Below are 17,977 nucleotides of genomic sequence, written 5' to 3'. Positions count from 1 at the left end.
AGTTCTCTAAGGTGGAGGGGAATCATTTTTGGGTAGGAAATCAAGAAAGGTTTCTTGGTAGAAAAGGATTGGCATAGACCTTATAGGTCAGTTGGGATTTTGATGGAAAGAAAGGAATAGAAAAAGGCATTCCAGGAGGAGGCTGCTGTGAATAAAAGTATGGAAGTAGAAATGTGTTTAACTTGTTTGGAGGACATGATATAGACAGGCTGTCTGGAAGGGGTATAAGACCAGAATTATTAATACATTTGATGATTTTTTTCCTCTTCATTAAAATGAATTAAATGTTTGGGTTTAAAAACAAACAAAATAAAAAAAACCAACAAAAAAACCTTTATGATGCCTTGTAGATAATTGTTTCAGCCAACTGGAAGTAGGAACCAGTGTTAGTTACCTCGAAGGAAATGTTGTATTAGCAGTCACACACAAGGAGAGTCGTTAAATTGATGCAGTGATTATACGCCTTCAATGGGGAAATGGTTCTGAATGCTATTCCACTCAGGACTGTGTCTTAAATTGGTTTTCTTTGTCACAAGGAACAGTTCAACTGGGGGTGTATAGGTGAATATGGGATAAAAAAGAGAAGGAATAGATATAACATTTCTTTAAAAAAAATAATGTGTTGTAGAGGACAGAGTTCTGGATTTAAAATCTGAAGACTAGAGTTCAAATCCTGACTCTGCTGCTTATTAGCTGTGTAACTGTGAACAAGTTGCTTCCCCTCTCTGGATATGTTTCCTCACCAGGAAGATGAGGGAGTTAGATGAACTTTCATACAATCCCAAAAAGATTTATTATTAAGCACTTACTATATGCAAAGCACTTTGAAGCTATGTTTTGATCCTGTTTCTGCAATGTATGCCTTGTGTAACCTTGGCTAAATTGCTTAACCTTTCTGGATCTTGTTGTTCTCATTTGTAAAATGAAGGAATCAGACTAGATGATGTCTAAGGTCCCTTTAGGTTTACAATCTTGTGATCTCCAAGTCCCTTCCCAATCAAAATTGTATGAAAATAAATCTGATCATCAGTTAGCAAACTTTGAATTCTAGAAGACATAGATGGATCATAAATTCCCACTCATCCATGTGAAGTATGTGGGGTGTATCTAAGAAAATAAAAAGAAATTCATGAACTTGTAAACATACAATTTTTTTTTAAGAAATAAAATGTCAGAAATACGTAGGCAAATAAATTGTCAATTTGTTGCTTAGTCTTTCAAACTTTTCCTTCTCAGTCTTGGGCTTATAGCTTGTAAACTGGAGGAGGCAATTATCCTCTTCTTTCTCATGAAAATGGGTCTGACCTAAGAAAAGCAACTCCCTGATAGATGGAATCAATAGAATTATTTACATATGTATAACTGGAATCCACACCACGATGCCGGGTTTGCTGCTGCAGGAAAGATACACATGGGTTGTTCTCCTGTTTCTCTCTCTCTCTCTCTCTCTCTCTCTCTTTCTTTTTGACAGTCAGTTAATAAAGACTCAACAATATGCAGCTGCCAGTGATGTCATTTGGGACTTTGTCCACAGAGCTTGTATTTACAAGTACGGAACAACTACAGAACAGCAGAAGGAACTAACTCTCAGCAAACTTGCTCTGCACATTCTGGAGAACTTGGTGGGTGCTTTGGATGTTCTGGGGAACTCATTCTGCTCTGCTATAACCACAGCCTCTTAAAGTTTCACAAATAAACAGAGGATAAACTCCGGAGAATTTTTAAGCTGGTGAGAGCCCTTGCAGTTCTAATATCTCCAGGACTGTGACATGTGTTGACTGCAGAACTAGCTACAAGTAAGGATTTTTTCTCTCTCTTCAACCCCCCCCCCACCCTAACCCCTGTTCTAACAGTTTATCTTATTTGTACAGCTCGATTTCCTTTTAAAGTGCTATGATTAGGTTAGTGAATTTCTCCAGGCTTTCCCCGGCTGCCACAGCAAGTATGCAGTTGTTCTGAGTAATTATAGCATTAAAGTTGAACGGGATTTAGGTGTGGAAGACTCATTGTCTCTTATAACTGGCACAACGGAGAACACATGCTAATAGGATAGCAGATAGCTACGTTTCCCATGCCAGCTCGCAGGAACGTGGCTTGAAGGGGAGGAGGGAAACCCACTCCAAAATATTGTTAGATTGACCTCTAAAGTATAACCATAGAAAATGGGAAGATGATCTTTAGTTTTTCTACTGGGAAAACATAACCTTTCAGCTTGGGTTCTTGTGAGTGAGTTGCTCTGTTTTGGAAAGAGTCCCTTCATAAGGGAGTTTTGCTATAATGTACCATCCAGTGATCTATATTGGTTGTTGCTGATGTTGTTTTTCACCCTCATGAACTCAGGGAATTTCTGGTAGGATATAAATAATATCTTGAAATGGAAACCATTCCTGTAAGAACTGAGTGTTGCTTTCCTCCCCTCCCTCCCCCTTCTTCCCTGGGCTTCTAGTATAATTTCAAATGTTCTCTTCATCCTCTGGATTAGTTAGCTGTTATTGTGCCTCTGAAAAGTTACACAGTTTAGAAGTGGGAATGCAAAATGCACATGTGCTAAGATCTTTATTTCTCTTAAATATGCCTTCATTTTCTCCACATACCCCCCAACCCCTACACAAGGTGACCGGATCCACTGAGAGAGTGGGAAAGTATGTGCCAGCCATCTAAGGAGTGTTTATTGTTGAATGAACACCACAGCTCTTTCACAAGGGTGTTCTCTTGTAATTTGTTTGGACTGAAGTGCTGTCAGTTCTGTTAAATGGAAATGCAAGGGTGTCCCCCTTCTTTCACTAGGCTACAGTGTTTGTCCCTTATCCCCCACAATCCTATCATTTGTAGACAGCAGCAAATCATCACTTACTTAAATGATCAAGGTCTGCCAACCTTGCTGTGTAGACTGGCAAGAAGTAGTTATGCCTGTTACCTTCAGCATGCTATCTCCATGACTCATTCCCTAAGACATAAACTTGCTCCTGAAACCAGCTGCTAAGTCAAGTCAGCACAAAAGTTCAAGCACTCACGTGCTACCTTCTCTGTTACAGACTCATAGAACGTGAGGGCTGGAAAGGAGCTCTGAGATTGTCCCTTCTCTGATTTTAGTGATGAGCAGAGTGAGGGACCGGGGCTTATCCAGACTCCCCTTCTTTTGGCTGACAGTTAAGTCCTTTTCATATTTGAAATTCAGGAAAAAAAAAGTATTGTGGCTAGGTGTATGGGACCTGCCTGTAACTTAATATTGCCTCCTTTGTATTTAAAAAAAAATCATCTATCAGTTATATCACATAGGGGATCATGGGATTATAGATTTGAAGGGGAAAGAGACCTTAGACGTCATTTAGTGGAACCCTTTCATTTTACAGATGAGGGAATCCCCAGGGAGTTTAAATGCCTCCTTTCCTAAGGTCACTTGGTTATCAGGGTTAGGGCTGGGATTCAAACTCAAGTTCTTTAAGTCCAAACCCAGCATTCTTTCCACTGCACTCTTCAGTCTCTCTAATGAGAAAGTTTTATTCTTGACCCTCCTATGGGGTCACTGCCATGTAGCTTTTGTCCTTCTCTGTGTTTTCACCTAAGCGGTGGGATACCTCTGTTATTACCTTCAAATTTGATAGGGTACAAAATGAGCAAGTGAGTGGTTTTAGGTTCTCAAATAACAGGCATCCTAAATGCAAAACTTTCACACCAGTGCCCCTCAGTATAGCACTCTTTGTTATTGAGCAGAATTCCAGTGGGTATAAGGTAGCTTTGTTTTGGGCCCCATCCAAGGGATCTTAGTTACTGAAGTATCAAAAGGAGTTTGTTACTTGGTGGTCTCACCTATCAGGTAGTGCCATGGCATGGCCCCAGGGGAAGGTATTTTAGTGAGGCTCTGATGTATTATCACACTCTACTTTTGAACCACATAGTTTATATTGTTTATAAACTGAGCTTCTGCAGTAGCAAAGCTCAATGACTAATTTCTAGTCCCATGCCACCTACCCCCTTTCCTTTTTTTACGTAAAAGCTTATGTAAAGGAAAGTTTTCCCCCACTTTACTTTTTCCACTGGGTTGCCTATTAGCAGAAGCTACATTTTTGTCCTCCCACCCCACCCTATATATTTGATGTGTGTATACACACGTACCTGTGTATATATGTGTACATGCATGTGCATATATCTATATCTATCTATCTATCTATCTATCTATCTATCTATCTATCTATCTATCTATCTATCTATCTATCCACACATGTTTATATGTCTTCCTCAATAGAATGTATGCTCCTAAAGGGTAGAAGCCTTCTACTGTGCTTGGACAATAACAGAAACTTAATAAATGCTTACTGATTGCCAGTTGATTGAACTTATGCATCTTCCCAGTGTTGAATGCTAGATATATGCATAAAATTACAAATTTTTAGTGTTTGGAAAACAGGATATTTTAATGCATGAGCAGAATGTTAGTGAGGTAAAAAAAAATCTGAATTAAAATAAGGAGAACTGATTTGTGGCCCTAGACCTATCAGCCATTTGACCCTGGCAAAGTCACTTAACTTCCCTGGCCCTCAGTTTCCTCATCTGTAAAATAAGGACAGGTGTGGGTGTTGGACTAGATGCATGCTAAACTCTCTTTCATTCCTAATGCTCTATGATTCTCTGATATTGCCAGATTTCAGCCCTTGTATAATTGCAGTGCTGTGCTAACAGAATCATTTGACCTTGGCTCACCTCTAAGACTCAGGCTGAAATTTCCAGGGGCTGGCAGTGAGCCAGCGATCCAGATTCTTGAATCCTTCAGTAATACCTAAAGTCCAGTCCATCTACTCTTCACCTCTCCCACCTCTCTCTTAATAGAGAATAGTAAAACTCTCTCCTTTGATACTTAAGAAAACCCTTTATGTAAATTAGCTGAAGTTTATGGATAAACATAAACAAATAAGTCCACTTGCATTGCAGGCCCAGGCATTTGTAAACAGAGCTCAGAGTGGAAGAAGATTATAATTCAGGGATTCAGAGGATTTAGGTGAAAACAATTGGAAACGTTGGTTGGTTGTTTGGTTAACCTCCAGAATAGCCTTCCAAGTGAAAGGGCTAGAACTTTTCTGTTAGTAGATATAAAGAGCAGGGTAAAGAGTTCTTTGGGAAAGGGTCTGTTTAAGTTTGTGGCAAGGCATTCAACCAGTGGAATGTGAGGAACCTCATAGCCCCATTTTTCTCTGGTTCCCTAAATCTACAGGGTTGATGCCTGTGGAATTTGGGATTCCCAAATGTGCTTTCTTTACAGATGAAATAATAAATCTCCAGGATACGTAGAACATTATCCATAACATTTATAATGCCCCAATACATACTTGTCTAATGAAGGATATCATGTAGGGTTTGGAAGCCTCAATTACATGAGATCCTTCCTAGTTGTTACATAAATTAATCTATGTTTTCAGGGCAAGAAAACAAGTCTGTCATTCTACAAAGTAACTTTTTTGTTGTTAATAATGATTTCTTTGAGTAAAATTTAAATGGCTTGGGTGAGCCCAGTGGGCTAGGTTCAAGAGGGAAATCCCAGACTAATTTTGTTTGCATGGGCTGAAAATGATTTGGATCTTGTGAATGGCAGCTTGGATAATAAAAAGGGCAGATAAACACTAGGAGTTGAAAGCAGAGCTGTTAATCCTGAAATGCTAGCCCAGTGCACAAAATGCTACTCTTGAGCTGGGACTCTGATAGGCTTTCTATGCAATGATACAGGACTGGCTTAACCTGATTATGGAAATGAAGAGCCTAACACAAGCTAGCCCAAAAGATATACCTCAAACAATTTTCCTTCAATAGGCCTAATTGATTTTTAATAATTCATTCTTCTCCACATTTTCAAGTCTGCAGTTAACCATGTACTCCATTTCTTTGTCAGTCATCAGACAACATAGGTAGAAAGAGTTAATTATTGAGTATTATGACAACAGTTGCAATTTTAATGTCTATGTACAATTTTTCTTTAATTATAGTTAATTACCAATGTGGACATATAGCAAGCTAGTAAATAGCATTCATAATTTGCTTTTGTGTGGCTCCATCAATGTTTAGGTCATTTTTAAGTAAAAATAAATGCAACTCACCATTAATTCAGTGTACTGTTGGTATCCTAGTATAGTTTCATCAGAGAAAAGCAAGTGATAACGTAATGTGGCTTTGTGAATAAATAAGCAGCCATCACAGAATGACATTTTTTCCTTCCCTTATCTCATTTTCTATTCACTAGTTTTTTCCTCCCTGATTTATATAATCAAAAAGGCAAGATAGCTTACTATTTATAATACGTACTTACAATAAAGTCTCTTGGAAATCTGAGTTGTTATCTTTATAAGATGTCATTATAGAGATGGTCAGCAGAGGGCCTTATTAAACTGAGTTATGTTTATTTCAAATTCTAGGGCCAATGAGTTAAAGTCCTACTGGTTAAGTGATTTTCTAATATTCCCGATAAGTTAGAGTGAAACTTACAAAAAAAACACTTATAAACCCAATCTTTTAAAATAACTTTATCTCCCCTTCCAATAGGGTAAAATGGGAAATTCTACCCTTTCCTCTCCAGGCTCAGTTTTCTTTGAAGCAACTAGAGAACCTGGATGGGTCATTAAGAGCCAAGGTCCCAACAGGAGGCTTTGGACCATCACTAAGATCTATGATCTAGTTTTAACTTGAACCCTGAGTTCCAAGGTTCTAGGTAGTTCATTATCAGCTAAGAAATGCAAAGAAGATGTTATCACCCAACTACCATGAAAGCTTAAACAAATGAAATGAAAATAAATAACAACAACAAAAAACAACTTTGATTCCATCTGCATCAACTTCCATTCGTCAGCCATTCTGTTAATAAACATTTATTAAGCACTTACTATGTGTCAGATCCCTTGCTAAGGATTCAAAGAAAGGCAAAAGACAGTCCCTGCTTTCAAAGACCTTACAGTCTAATGGTATAAACAACACAAAAACAGATAATGAACAAATAAGATCTATATCTATCTTTATCTGTATCTCCAGTCATCCTGATCTATATCCTGCCACTGGTCCCAGATGGCTCTGGTGGAGAGAGTGAGGCTGGTGACTTTACACAAACCCTGCCTTACTTAAATCTAATTCACTTGCAAGTCATGACATTACCTTTCTGACGTCAGTGGTCCTCTTCGAGAATGAAGGATAAACAGCAACAATAATCACATACATGTACCTACTTACAGGTTAAGTTGGAGATAATAAACAGAAAGAAAGCTTTAGTGTTAAGGGGAATTTAAAAAAAAAGCTTGCTGTAGAAGGTGAGATTCTAGTTGAGATTTGAAACAAGTCAGGGAATCCAGGAGGCAGAGATGAGGAGGGAGAGCATTCCAAGGATGGTGGACAGCCGGTGAAAAGTCCTGAAGTCTAGAAGTCTTGTTCAAGGGACTGCAAAGCAGTCAGGTTCATTACAAGAGTATGGGGAAGGCATAAGATGTAAGAAGACTAGTAAGGCAGGAAAGGGCAGTTTTTAAAATTTCTGTGAGTCTCACTCTAAATAGAAATTTGTTTTCCTTTCCTTGGTGCTATAAGAGACTTAGCATGAATTTTCCTTCTCTTGAGTATGCACTTAACAATGAATAGTTATCATAGCATCTGGGAGCTGGACAGACCTTAGAGATCATCTAGTCCAATTCACCCATCTAACAGGCACAGAAACTGAGGTCCAGGGAAGTAAAGGGACTTACCCAAGGTTATATAGGTAGCTACTGACAGAGCTGGGACCAGAACTGAGATCCCATTCACTGCTTTATCCATTTTGCCCCACTGTCTCTCCACACATGGATATGCTCCCTTATATCAAATACTAGTTTTGGAAAGCTAATATTATACCACTTATATCAAAAGGGTAACTGACATTGTTTTCAGCAAGGCACCCATGTTATCTTATGAGTTGGAGGGAACCTGTTTATTTTCGGGGCTGCATAAGTGCACCATGTTTGTGAACACTGCCCAATAGGAGCTCAATCAATACTTGTTGAATGAGTTGTAGGAATGAAGCAAATGAAAGAAACAAGAGAGAAGAAAAGACAAAAGAAAAGAAAGAAGGAAATATGAAATGCATTTTTATTTGGTGGCAAAATAATCTTTTTAGAAAAAAGGTTAAGAGAAAAAGTACATAGGGAAAGATATTTATTTAGTTGACCATCTAGAAAAGGGGCTTTTAACCTCAGGTCTATCAACTTATATTAAAAAAAATGACTATTTGAATATAAGTAGTTTCATTTGTGATTCTATGCATTTTTATTTTATGTGTTTAAAACATTATTCTGATGACACTATAGGCTTTCTGAGAGTGTCAAAGGGATCCAGACCTTAACAAAAAAGGTTAAGAATACCTGATTGTTCCCAGATGGACCAGAGACATACCAGTCCCTTGAATCATAGAATAACCTTTGCTGGAGAAGCTGGATCCTACATCACCAAGAACATTATGAGGATTCACTTAAGAGCACTGTTCAAGTTTTGGAGATACCCCATCTGTTACTACTGAGGGGTGCCAATACCCAAGGGAACAGCTTTAGAAAACTGAGGGCTGATAATGCTAGAAATGTGGTTTCCAGTTGTTAGGACAGAGAGATTGTTAATCCCTTTGTGAATCAGTTCTTGAATTTGTCAAAGAACTGCAATGATTCACTACAACTTTGGCATAAACCAACCTCTTTAGCATGAACTAACCATTTGGGAAGCTGCCCTGCCCTCCTGGGCAGTGAGTGCTTTTTGTTATGTTATCCCCATATGTGGAGGCTTTTCATTGTGCAACAAATTACATCTGTTTATAGGATGCCGTTAGCTTTGTCCTCTCTGCATATCTTTTTGGCAAAAATGCAAAATTCTGCAGTTTGCAATGGATGGTCTCTGGCATCAGCAGCAAAATCAGAGATTGAAGTGAGGTAGAGTGAGATCGATGGCACTGCTAAATTTCAGCCTACTTCTCTTATCCACCTTACTCCCTTGCCTCTTCCTCTCTTTGACTTGGTTGACTTCTTGTTTCAATCTCTCACACATTTGTCTAGGTATGTGATCTTGGGCAAGTCATTTAAATTCTCTTGGCCTCAGTTTCTCCACCTGTAAAACGAGGGGATTGGCTTTGACAACACCTGAATTCTCTTCCAACTCTAAATCTATGATAATCTGGTGGTATCTTTACTTGGATCTCAACCTGTCCCTCTCCACATTTGATTCCTTCTTTCTCTATCAATCCCGACTATTTTTTCCTTTCCTTTCAGAAGGAATTATGGTAACTGTGGTTGGAGGTGATCTCTGATCTCAGAGAAAGAAAAGAGTCATATAATGACTATGAAGAGGTCTAGGACTTTTGGGGTACTGCTAGAACCCCAAGATCGCGGTACCGGGCCCTGTCTGAAAGAATTCAACTCAAATCTTCTTCAGCCAGAGGAAAGGTTTTATTAGTGATAAAACACTTAGGCCAGGTGATGCCCGTAAGGATGGGCAGGTATGAGAAAGTCTCAGCCTTGTGGGCCTGAGATTCTCAGCCAGGTGACACTTGTAAAGATGAGCGGGCATGAGAGGTTCTCAGCCTTTTGAGTGTGAGATTCTCAGCCCCGAATGAGGGTCAGGGTAGATCTTATATACTAAAGTGACTAGGGAAGGGTCTGGGAAAATGGTCTGGGAAAAGGGTCTCGGCTGAGAATTCCCAGAGATTGGAATGTCTAAGAAATTGAATAGACAATGGAAATAGATAATGAAGGAACTGAAAGGTATCTGAATGAGATCAAAATGTAGGCTAAGGCTTTCAAAGGGAATTGAGGGGCTGGGACCTGTAGACAAAAGGGGAGCCAGATTCCCTTTGGGGCAGGGGGCAAAGACCTCGGCTTGGGCCACACCCCGTCAACTAGACATTTGTTGAATTTAATGCCACATTCAGTTTCCTCACCTATAAAATGAGGTAGTTGGTATTGATGACTTCTCAGGTTGCTTCCTGCTCTAAATCTGTCATCCGTATTTTCTTGCCTTCAAGTAGCTACATGAGCTGTCATCCAGGACTCACCTCAGGGCCCCCCTCCTTGGTGAAGCCTTCTCCGGAACATTCCCCTCCTTCATTTCTCTGGTTATTGTATTTCTGGGAGTTTTGTGGCTCCCCAGCAGAATGTAAGCTACTTCAGGGCAAAGACTGCTCTTTGTATTTTTGCATCCCCTGTGTCTTTCAGAGAGCCTTGCATATAATGATTGCATAAAAAAAAGTTTCTTCAATTAATGGCTTGGGTCAGAGTTAGGGGATGCCCTGCATTATTTTAGCGTCATTACTGGCACTTTCAAGAGTCCTCTGCCAACCTATTGTGCTGAAGATATTCTCAATTAAGCACAGAAGTGTTGTTAGGAGCTTCTCCATGCTGCTGATCCTCATAACAGATGTTAAAGGATCACCCTTGAAAGGGTGTTTCTCTGAAGCATCTAATTATAACCTACACAAAAGATTAACAGATGTTATAATTGTCTTTATTCTTTGATTAAATAGTTTCTGCATGAGTTGCTGCCTTAGATTTTTCTTTGCCATTTGTAAGGTTTTTATGAAGGCTTGACATGTGTCTTCAATTTTCTGGAGAGAGTTTCTTAACAGGGCTGGTAAGTTCTTTGACAGATTTGCAATTTCTTTCTCTCATTGGTTCTCATTTTTAAAAAACGTTAAATATTAGCAGGTTTTTTAATGGACTGAGTAGTGACAAAGGCAGGCTGCCTGTGAAATTAACAGTGTACAGATGAATGAACAGTTCAATAGTTCTCTGTCATTTGCCTATACAGGTGACTGCTCCTTATGGACAGTGTCTGGGGAAAGACCTGCAAATGCCAGAGGACACATTCAAGAGAGCTTGTGCAATGGAGAAGGCTTTCAGATGCCAAGCTTGAGAATGAATGTGCAAATAGAGAGAAAAAACAAAACAAAACAAAACAAAACAAAACAGCCTTGAAGGAGTAAGTTATCTCTTGGTTTCCCCAGTTAGTGTTTGTTCTAGAAAGATAAGAAATCAGCTAGAGATCTTATCACACAAAAAATTATTTTCATTCCACTGACTTGGCTGTCTCCCTGAGCAACTGAGAACGAGTCACTTAGCCTTGCTAGGGCATGGTTTCCTTATCTGTGCAGTGAGGAGATTGTTCTAGAAGATCTCCAAGAGGCAGCTAGGTGACCAGAAGATGGAGCACTGGGCCTGGAGTCAGGAAGACCTGACAGCAAATCCAGCCTCAGATGCTTACTAAGTGACCTTGGCCAAATTATTTCACCTCTGTCTGCCTCAGTTTCCTCGACTATAAAATGGGTATAATAACAGCACCTACCTCCCAGGATTGTGGTGAGGATCAAATTAGCTTCAGGGCAATAAGGGACTTATGTAAACCCAGGTCCAAAGTTTCAGGCACTTTAGAGATCCTTTTGTCCCCTTTTTCTTGTACTTTCTTACTGTGCTCAAAGAGGCTCAGACAGGTGACATGAATTATACAAAATCATTTAACATCCTTGCAACATTCATTTCTGATTGACAGGTGAGAGAATCTTTTCCTAAACAAAAGGATGGACAAAAATTTTCAGAGCAAAGAGCATGACTATGAAGACAGGTGTAGATGGGACATCTTGAACATCCGGCATGTAGCCTGAAGGCCTTAGGTGTGAGAAGATGAATGAATGAATGAATGAATGAATGAATGAATGAATGAATGAATGAAAAAGCATTTAGTAAACACTTACTATGTGCCAAGCACCATGTTAAGTTTTAAGGTTACAAAAAAGAAAATGTAGAAAGTCCCTGCTCTCAGGGAGCTCACCCTCTAGTGTGAGGAGATGGTACATATAAGTGAGGTGGAATTGATCACCACAAGTGAATAGAACACTGAAAGGCAAGGCAAGAGAGTACTGAAAAAAATCATTTGAAGAACCTAAGGATGTTTAACCTAGGGAAGAGAAGATTTAGGAGGGCTCTAATAGCTTCCTTCAACTTTGAACACTGAAGATGAATAATACCTATCCTGCTTGGCCCTAGAGGGCAAAACTGGAATCAATGGACAGAAGTCACAGCAGATTTCAGCTTGAAAAAAATCCTTACAATGTTAAGCTGTGGTTTTTTCCCCCTCATAAGAAATGATTAATCACATTGTAGAGGGGATGCCTTTTTCATGGCTTTAAAAGGCCATGGTCTCCCATTGCATCCAGGACCATCTCTAGTCATCCTGATCTATACCTTGCTGCTGGACCCAGATGACTCCAGAGGACAGGGTGAGGCTGGTGACTTTACACAGCCTTCTTTCACTTAAATGCAATCTACTTGAAGGTCATGGCATCAGCTTCCTGATGTCATGGTCTTCTTTGAGAATGAAGGACAAACAACAATGTGGCTTGGATAAGGTGGACCCTTCCAACTCTGGAGGGTCTGTGACAATGTGAATTCTTCCCCTTCTCAAACACTTATTCACTCTACAAATATTTACTGACTACCAACCACATGAATAACACTGTGCTAGGTGTTAAAAAGAAGTCTAAGTAAGATACAGTCCCTATTCTCTGAAGACAATATAATCCAAAAGGACAGAGCAGGCATGTACATGGAAACTATCAACAATTTAATAAAGTCAGTGCCACAAGAGAATATTTAGAGAAAAGTGACCAAGATGGCGAGGGGATTGAAAATAAGGTCATATTTTTTGATTCCAGACCTCTGCTGATGAAACATCTTTTTTTCCCTCTTGGTAGCATTGGTGAAACACCAATGTGGAGCAAGGCATATGCTTTCAGGAATGGTCAGTCAGTCTGTTTGTTTTGCTTAACTATGTACTTTGTTATGAGTGAGGGTTTTATTGATGGGGTGGATATTATTGGGAAGTGAGAATGATGTTTATTTTTTTAAAAAGCATTAATAAAACATTAAAACCCCCCAGAAACGAAGTCATATGAGGAATGGTTATGTTTAACTTGAAGAAAATAGTGCGGAAAATAGTGGGACAGGCTAGTTGTTTTTCATATAGTTGAGAAACTAAAAGATGGATGAGTAGAATTATTTCATATGTGTAACAATTAGACAACAATAGGTAGAAGTCGCAAGGAGGAAGATTTTGGCTGAATAAAAAGAAGCATTTCAAAATGTTAAGATATGTTAAATACACAATGGGCTGCCGTACCAAGTATTGAGATCTTGGTAACTAGAAGTTTTCTGCCCAGTACAACACAATGAAAGTTTGGAGGTGTTGTACAGTGAATATCTGCTTTGGATGGAAGTTTGATCACATGATCAGCAGTCTTAACAGCTCCAGAATTCTAGTTTTCTGTGGCAGATATTATGGCTGTATCAAGTAGGGAGAGATTTTAATGGACTAGAATATTTGGATGATTATTTGAGAAAATGGGGAGCTAAAGAACAGAGAGTATTAGAGATGAGAGTATTAATTATGTGGGTATGTCAGTAAGTGATGCATTAATTCAGAAAAAAAGATACAGATCTGTAAGGGCTCAAGTTGTCAGGGGAATTGTAGTGGAGAAGTTGCAATTTGATCTGATCTTTCAGGTACAGTTGAAATTTGGATAGGTGGAGAAGATTGGTTTGCTTGGAGAGAAAAGTCCTTAGATAAAATGTTGCAAAGGTAAGTCTGTGGCACATTTCACACTACTTTAAGGCCCAGGTCAAATGCCAATTCTTTCATGAATCTTTCAATGACTAATTCAACCCTCACAGTTCTCACCTATTTTTAAAATAATGAATCAATGAATGAAGGAAACATCATTCAATAAGTCCTTACTGTGTGCCAAGCACTGGGCTTAATCTTGAGATTACATAAAGGAGGGAAAAAATCGAGACAGCCTTTGCTGTCGAGGAGATAATGCTGTAATTTGTGGAAACAACAGACATAAGAGAATTCAGCTGTAGGACAGAAGGAAAGGCTTATAAATCCTTAGGTTACAGTGGAGGGGACAGATGGCTGTGTCACAGATCTGGAGGGCTTAGGTTTGTAGCTGATGGCATGGCCCAGAGGTCCTTAAGACATTGTAGTAGAGTAGATGGGAAGGCCTGGTGTTTCTCCATCTCCCTCTTTCCTTAGACCACTCAAAAGTCCTTTCCAATGCATTGAATTAAAAGTATTATACTCCTACCATGATTCTAAAGCATCAACATTATGGGATTGCTTGAAACATTTTAGTGCAAGTGAAAATGTGGTAAGCAGAGTATTAAATGGGATAGTGTTCTTATTACAATATTTTGAGAAATAATTTGAGCTAGAATGGAATTTGATCCATTTGATCGCCATATTAATTTTCCTGATGCAGAAAATTTCCCAGATGCCCAGAGTGGTGGAAGTTGGACCAGAGTTCTACCACTTTGTATTTCCTTCCATGACAGACTAGTTTGGAGAAAAAGGAAACTGGAACCAAGAGAGTGACTTGCCCAAGAACATGTGGACAGTAAATGGCTGGAATTAGGATCCATGTCTCATGATACATGGTCTATGGATCCCCCATTGCTTTCTTCTCAACATTTTTCAATGTTTCTAAGATCACATGGAAAATGATCTGCCTCTAGCTCTTTATCTTGTGTTTTCTTTCATGCCAATCTCCTTTCTATTTCAGTTTTGCCCAGCAGTTACACTGCCCTCACAGTTAGCTCCTCACTTTGCTTTGTTTGGCTATTGTCACTGATGCTTTGAACCCAAACCAAAGGTTCTCGGCACAGTGAGTTCAGGCTTTTCCTTGGGTTTATGTTTTCTTTCCCAGAATTCCTTAGGCATAGATTTATAAACTTTCATCCTTCATCATTAGACTTCCAAATTAAACTAATTGATGTTGGAAAACACTATATCAAACCAAAATAATTCCAGGGAATTTTAAGTAGTGATATTAATCTTCCATCCTGTTAAAAGTAAAAGTGGCCCATGCTTGATTGAGAGGTTTTCATGCTATATTCTCCAATTTAGTGTGGTTATTTCTACGCTGCTATAAATCTTTTCAAGATAAGTGCTTCTTACCTTTTCATCCTTCCATCTTTCCTCTTAACAAGCTATATAAAAATGTTTTGCCTCTGCCTTGCAAGGCCAGAGTATCATTTCTTAGGCAAAGGTGACATAAAACCCAATGAATGTATAAACCCTGGAATCTAAGGGTTTCAAGGGATTGTAAAAGGCGCCTATAGTAGTTCAATCACCTATCTTATTCATCATGCTTTAGTGTCTGTTGACTAATTAGCAGAATACACAGAATACAGACTTTGAAACTAGTTGAGAGGTCCACCTTATGGATCTTCCATCTTTTCTGCTTTGAAATATATCCATCCTTTTAAGGCCCATCTCAATTTCCATTTTCTCTTTGTAACTTTCCTTGACAAACTTTAGTCTACAATGTTAATAAAGGAAGGAGGTTACTGCTTATATCTCTCCTTTGAAATCATGTTTGGTTATTATAATTTCACAGCATTCAATTTCAATTATTTTGTTGTTGGTCTTTCCATTTACATTATTTTGGACAGTGTGTATTTTGTTTTCCTGGTTCTAATTACTTCATGTTGTATCAGTTAGAGTTCTCCCATGCTTCACTGTATTCTGTATATTCACTGTTTCTTAAGAGCAGAACTATTCCATTGAATTTATATAGTACAATTTGTTTAGTTGTTCCCCAAATGGTCAGTATTTACCTTGTTTTCAGTTGTTTTCAACTGTGGAAAATGCTCTTATAAATATTTGTTGTTATATATGGGGCCTTTATTATTTTTGAAACATTTTTCTTCTCGTGTATGCCCAACATGGGCTGTAGAGTATGGACACTGTGCCACTTTCTTAACACAGTAACTAATCGCTTTCCAGAAAAGTTGGATGAATTTGTCTCCATCAACAGAACATTTTCCTTCTTTTGACAAGGCCACAATGGTCTATGCCCTTCTTTGCAGTGTGAAGGCATAGCAGGAAGGGTGCTTCAGCCTTGGTCATGGAGATTCCTAACCTTAGCCAAACCCCAGTCAGAAGGACCCACATTTCAGTTCACTGCCTTACCCCTGTTCTTCCTCACCAGGCTAGGCAGAGTTAGTATCTGCTGCTTATTGAAGGGTGGAAGAAGGGGGAGAGTGCTGGCAGAGTCTCTGCAGCAGAGAACAGAGGCAGGTGCCCTTAAATCTGTCACAAGCCCAGGCCTTTAAGTCATGTTTCATCTCTTCTGTGATAGCATGGAACCTGGTAGGGAAGGGGTTCTGAATTATTGCTTTAAGGAAGAGAGTAATCCAGTATTAATTAATTCATAAGGATCTTACCTTGTAGCAACATTTAATTCCCTCTTCTTTATCCTTTGGATTTAGCTGTAGATACTCCAATCTGGTGTATAATTCTTCTGTTTGAGTGGTTACAGAGGGAAAGGAGTCTGGAAAAAGCAGCCAATCTGCCATCTTGTTGGTTATGTGACCCAGAAACCAAATCTTCTCATTTTAACCATGAAGAAACAAAAGCCCAGAGGGGTTAAGTGATGTATTTAAGGTCCCATTCCTAATTAGAGGCAGAGTTTGTGATAAGATCCCAAGTATCCCTATTCTCAGTATGATGCTATTTCTGCCATACTACATAGGTGAGAGAAAGGATCTTGAGAACTAGGTTTTAGAGGTCTTCTAATCCAATTAACTTATAAACATAGAGAGGTCAAAAGACTTTCCAAAAGGTCACACAGCCAGTTCATGACATTTAGCACTAGAGCTAGGATCACCGAATCATGGAGTCTTGTAGCTGGAATGGACCTGAGAGCCCATCTTAATTTGAGTCTAACTCTTACTTGAAAAAGAGTCCTCTCCATAAGATCTTTAACAAAGTGGTCAGTCCAACTGCTTGAAAACTTTCAGATCTTCAGATTCCCAGTTCTGGGCTCTTTCTACTACATTATTATGCCCATTGATTGAAGTAAACCTAGGTATTACTTGAAAATATCCCTGTTATTCCTACTACCATGTCATTTTTCTCCTGTTTGCTTTAAACTTGTGCTTGCTTAAATGTGCTTGTGCTTAAATGAAATGAGGCTTTGAGCCAATGGGTTCTTGATGTTTATTGTGTAACACTTTGTCAATAGCATCACAGTACCAGACCATAAATCTCTTATTAACCCATCACTTGCCTGTGTTTCCTTTTGGATTTTTTAAAATATGGGTACAACAAAATGTGATGCAAATTAAAATGCAGTGTTTTTGTTTATCCCTTTGTTTGTTTTATTCTAAACCTGTCATTTCCTTATTGTAGGGAAATCCTCATGTAAAAGCTCCTTATTCTGATATAGTTGGCAGCTCACTTGTAACTTACAGTACTAGGGAGTTGCCTGTGGCACCAAAAGGTTAACTGATTATGTTCATGGTCATACAGCTAGTGTATGTAACTGTTAGGACTTGAAGGCAAATCTTCTTTACTTAAAAGTTGGCCCTCTACCCACTTTGCTAGATTGCATTCCAAAATGAACAGGGAACTGTTATAACAAAATTCCCCAAAGACAATGAAGGAAATTGGCTTAGTGGGGGAAATGGGCTTAGGGTTTGGAGGCTTAGATTTTCCATGTTGGCCAATATAGATTAATTGGATGTTCTTTTATCCACTTTACTCTTTCCGTGTATGTGTGTATGCTTTCCCATTTGACTGCACAGTATGCTTTTGTCTACCTGAAAGTAATTTGGCAGTGGAGGGATAACAAAAGGCATTGGTGGGATAACAAAATATACAAACAAGAGCTACAACACGGCATTTCTTAGATTTCCATTTATATTAGGTCTGGGGCAGATGGTGAGAATGTCAGCTAGCCCACTTTAGCTTTGAAAGTGGCAGACGGTTTAGAGGCGGGGCTCCTTAACTGATTCAGCTTTGCTAACACTAACTTGGTGCCTATTTGCTCTCATCTTGAGCAGAAAATCATTCTAAATGCTGCCCTCCCCTTCTCGGTCAGTAATGCCATTTAAAATATGCACAGCACCGGCCGTCTAGACCTGAGAGGCAATTTAGTCTACAG

General features: G+C 39.0%; 1 protein-coding gene across 3 annotated transcripts in view; it reads left to right on the top strand.

Annotated features, from left to right (window-relative positions):
• The window catches only part of NCKAP5 (NCK associated protein 5), a 1,104,295-nt gene that overhangs the window by 141,720 nt on the left and 944,598 nt on the right, over positions 1-17,977 (top strand). Inside the window, exon 1 of one of the 3 annotated variants that reach the window (XM_078146827.1) lies at positions 1,531-1,796. The exons of 1 other annotated variant lie outside the window; for it this stretch is intronic. The gene's annotated coding sequence lies outside the window, so the exon portion shown is untranslated. Of the gene's footprint in view, positions 1-1,530; positions 1,797-17,977 lie in introns of those variants that run through there. One more of the 3 variants, XM_021009467.2, reaches the window with a different exon arrangement.

Source organism: Phascolarctos cinereus, unplaced genomic scaffold (genome assembly GCF_003287225.1).
Source record: "Phascolarctos cinereus isolate Bilbo 61053 unplaced genomic scaffold, phaCin_HiC Scaffold_726;HRSCAF=1367, whole genome shotgun sequence".
NCBI classification, from domain to species: Eukaryota; Metazoa; Chordata; class Mammalia; order Diprotodontia; family Phascolarctidae; genus Phascolarctos; species Phascolarctos cinereus.
Note: the sequence above shows the minus strand (reverse complement) of the source record. Positions and strands in the feature narration are given on the sequence as shown.